This window comes from Penaeus monodon, chromosome 39 (genome assembly GCF_015228065.2).
Source record: "Penaeus monodon isolate SGIC_2016 chromosome 39, NSTDA_Pmon_1, whole genome shotgun sequence".
Classification (NCBI taxonomy): domain Eukaryota; kingdom Metazoa; phylum Arthropoda; class Malacostraca; order Decapoda; family Penaeidae; genus Penaeus; species Penaeus monodon.
This window is the reverse complement of record NC_051424.1, coordinates 28,695,769-28,700,768: the sequence shown is the minus strand read 5'-3', so window position 1 is coordinate 28,700,768 and position 5,000 is coordinate 28,695,769.

Sequence of the window (5,000 nt, the reverse complement as noted above, 5' to 3'; positions counted from 1 at the left end):
ATGGGAAGGGGGAGAGGGTGGTGGGGGGAAGGATAGGGGGAAGGGGAGGAGGTGGTGGTGGGGGAGATTAGGAAGAGGGAGAGGGTGGTGGTGGGGGAGGGGGAGGGGGAAGGGGAAGAGGAGGAGGTGAGGGAAAAGGGGGAGTTTGATGGGGGGAGGTGGTGTTGGGGAAGAGAGGGTAGAGATGGTTGGGGACGAAATAGTGGTGGGGAGAGGGAGGGGACGGAAGAGAGGACAGAAGTGGTGGAGAAGAGGAAGGGTGGGGAGAAGAGGGCGGAAGAGGTGGAGGGAAAAGAGGAAAGAGGAAGGAGACGGGGAGGGAGGGGGAGGAGATGTTGGGGGAGAAGAGGGGAGAGGGAGAAGGGGAGTAGTGGTAGTAGGGAAGGGGGAGGGGGAAGAAGTGAAGTGGGGGAGGGGTTGTTGTTGGTGGCGCTTGAGCACGATGTGGGGGAGGAATTGGTAATAGTGGAGGAGGAGGAGGAGGAGGGGAGGAGGAGGTGGAGGAGGAGGAGGAGGAGGAGGAAGAGGAGGTGGAGGAGGAGGAGGAAGAGGAGGAGGAGGAGATCTATTAGGAATGGAAGAGGAATTGAGTGAATGGATGAGGAAGAGAGATAGATAGATAAACAGAGAGAGAGAGAGAGAGAGAGAGAGAGAGAGAGAGAGAGAGAGAGAGAGAGAGAGAATGAGAGAATGAGAAGGAGAAAGTAAGAGAAAAGGAACGGCATGATATTATCTCCGTTACCAAAGCATCTCATCAAGTATATATTATTTATTGCATGACGAAATGTCTCGTTCACTTCACTTCATCGTTATTTTGTTTTTATTGTAAAAAAAAAAAAGACTTTTTATTCAGAGGGAATGAGGAAATATACAGTATTTGAAGAATCGATATAATAGATGGACATAATAATTAACTTCATTGTAGTTAAAAAACAGATACTATGCACACACACACACACAACCACACACACACACACACACACACACACACACACACACACACACACACACACACACTAATGAACCGTAGCAATGATCTCAAAAAACAGGAATTAAATATATCCTACAGTATAACAATAATCGTTTTTACATACATGTTTTTCTTCTCATTTTCATTTCATTTTATGCTTTCCTGTTCACAGTAATATCAGATAAGAGAAAACACAGAACGGAAGAGAATCAGATATCGAAATGATTTCACACAAACAAGACAATCGACCGATAACCATTATCTCCAGATGCCACTCGATTCCTTACATTTTCACCTCGTCACTTCCTTCTCTCATCTATCCTCTTATCTCTAAATTTATCGCTTGCTCACACCGTCACGTTATTCTAATCTTACAATAAACACGAGTTGGAAAGAGAACGCAAATTATTTCGAGAAAATTTATGAGCAGGATCGGCGAGACGGATTCATTGTATGCGCATGCGTGGAGATACACGAACGCGGTATTACAAGAAAAGAAAATATATACATTGTTGTTGTTATGGTTACTACTACAAATAGAACAACGAAAAAAACAAAACAAAACAAAAAAAGGACACACGAATATGTCCTTTGGCTTCATTGCTTCTTTTTGGCACGAAGAACAAGCAATAAAGTGAAATGGCCAGTCGGCATATTCGTGTGTTTTCTTGTGCGTCCCTTCGTTGTTCTGTTTGCAATTTGTTCGACGAGAATTCCACACATGGTTGTTGCTGTTGTTGTTGTTTGTTGATGGGTCTGCTAAATTGTAACAATGTAATGATATAAACTGATAATAATATAAAATAATGATAATAATAATAGTAATAATATAAATGTAATAATAATAATAAAATAATAGTAATAATAATAATTATATTATTATTATTATTATCATAATAATAATAATAATAATAATAATAATAATATATAATAATAATTATATTATTATATATTATTTATTATTATTATTATTATCATTATTATTATTATTACCATTATCATTATTATTATTATAACATCATCATAATTATTATTATTCATGTTGTTACTACTGCCGTTATTATTATTATCATTATTATTGTTATTGTTATATTATCATAAACATTATTCTATTGTTATTATTAATTCATTATTGCCATTATCATGTTGATTCATTATCATTATCATAATTTTCCTTACTGTTATTAATATTGCATTCATTGGTGTTGTTATTTTTATAATTTGTATTATTATTGTTATTTTATTAATACTTTATCATTACTATTTCAATCTTCGTTACTACATTTTTTATTATTATTATTATTACTGTTGTTATTACCATTTTTGTTATTATCATTATTAGTGTTATTACTATTATTATTATTATTATTATCATTATATGATTATTATTGTTATTATTATTATTATTATTATTATTATTATTATTATTATTATCATTATCATTATTGTTATCATCATCATTATCATTACTACCATTATTATCATTATTATCTAGGACATATCCTACTGAATACAGAACATTTTAATTTCCTTTATCTTAATTCATTTTCCAGTTGATATTTTGTATGTGAAGCATAAGAAATAAAAAAAAAATCATTGAAATAACGTAAAATAATGAAATAATGTAATAATAAAATAAAGTAAAAGTATATTATATAAGTAATGATATAATGTAAAATAAATAATGATATAATGTAAAAGTTTATTCAATATTAGTAGATATTTTGATCAAATGTAATCAGTTATATTGATAAGGAAATATTAAATGATATACAAAGCATAAATAGATTTAAAATGATAATAAACTTGATTTTAAAAAAATTGAGGAACTGAAGAGCCGCAAATGAAACGAAAGGAGAGAGAAAGAGAGAGAAAAAAAGGAAAAAAGTGTGGATGAAGAATCAAAGAATAAGATAAGGAAGGAAGGAAGGAATAAAAAGAAGCAGAGGAGAAGAAGAAAGAGGAGAAAAATGAAGATGAAGAAGATAATATTGAAAAACAGGAAATAACTGTAGACAGAGAGAGAGAAAGAAAGAAAGGGAGAGGAAACGGATGAAAATAATAATGATATTAGTAATGGTAATAATAATGATGATAATGATAATAATAATAACAATAACGATAATAATAATAACAAAAACAATAATAATAATAAAAAAATACTAACAATGATAATAATAATGATAACGATGATGATGAAGATGATGAAAATAATAACAACATTTATAACAAGAATAATAAAAACAAAACAAGCTAAAAAGAAAGAAAAAAGAAAAAAAGAAACAAACAAAGAAAGAAAAAAATTTACAGAAAGAAAAAAAAAGAAAAAAGAGAGAAAGAAGAAAGAAAAAAAAAGAAAGAAAAAAAAAAAAGAAAGAAAGAAAGAAAAAAAAGAAAGAAAAAAAAAGAAAAAAAATAGAAGAAAGAAAAAAAAAGAAAAGAAAAGAAGAAAAAAAAAAAAAAAACAGAAAAAAACAGAAAAAAGAAAGAGGCTATTTTATCGCCGCAGCCCACCCCCGATCGGCCTTGAACCAAAAGCAAGCAGGAAGCAAGGAACGAAGCGGCGACTTCAAAGGAAACCGAGCCAAGATCCGGCGAAAACTTCAAGAAAAGCATCTTTATCCGCGGGGTCCCTCACCCTCCGACGGCGTGCGGGCGGGCGGGCGCGCTTTTTATCTTTTTCTCTCCCTTTGGTTCCGTTTCTTGCTTGATTATTTTTTTTATTATTATTAAAAGAGGTGTTTGATTAATTCAAATGATAAGATATTACAAGAAATAATAATAAGAGCTTAAGATTTTTTTTTTTTCGTTCTAGTTCTCTTGTTTTTTTTTTCCTTTTCTCTGTCTTGTTTTTAGTTTTTTTTTTCTCTTATTTTTTCTCTTTCATGTTTATTTATTATTATTTTCCCTCTCTATTTGGTGTCTTCTTTTTTTTATTTATCTTTTACTGTTTCTCTCTCTTTCTGTGTTTCTATTTCTGTTTCTAACTGTATGTGTGTGTGTATGCTTGAGTGTGTGATTATCTGTGTACGTATGTGTGTTTACATGTGTGTGTATGTACGTGGGCTAAAATAATTCTGGGATGAAGGCTTTTGTATTAACCTCGCGGTCTCTAGAGAGCGAGAGAGAGAAGAGAGAGAGAGAGAGAGAGAGAGAGAGAGAGGAGAGAGAGAGAGAGAGAGAGAGATAGAAAGAAAAAAAAAAGACCTCCAGAAAAAAAAGAGAGAGAACGAGAGAAAGAAAGAGAGATAAGAAGAACAACGAACAAGAGACAGAGGGGATCTTAATAAACAAGGAACAGACGAGAGCTAATCAACAGTAAAGAGGTGGGCGGAATGAGAAGCGATACGGCAGTAAGTGATCAGTCACCATGGCACCCGCAAAGCAATATATTTCCTTATCGACGAAACTTCAGTACGTTTGGAAATATATATATATATATTTTTTTAGAAGGGGGGGGGGGTTATGATGGAGAGAGGGAGGAAACAGGCCTAGGTTTGTGTGTTCTTTTATTATTATTATTATTACTATGATTATTATTATTATTGTCAGTATTATTATTATCATTGTCAGTATTATTATTATTTTATCATTATTATTATCATTACCATTATCATTATGAGATAGATGGACAGAAAGAAAGAGAGATGGAGATTTCTTGAATTAATGAAAGTATTTAAAACTGCCAAAATATATAATAATTTTATTACGTATTATGCCCCCCCTGAAAAAAAAAAGTTTGTTGAGTCTACCATTTTACTTTTATCTTGAAATTGAGGTTGACGAAGACGTCAGAGAAACAACAACAACAACAACAAAAACAACAATAACAACAAAGCTAACACCAACAACAACAACAAAGCTAACAGCAACAACAAAACCAACAACAACAACAAAGACAACAACAACAAAAACAACAACAAAACCAGCAACAAATCGCCAAACAATATACCGAATTTCACGCATATTAAATTTTTTTGCTTCAGAAACTCCTTTTTAAAAGATCGTAACATATGCAACGATTTTTTTT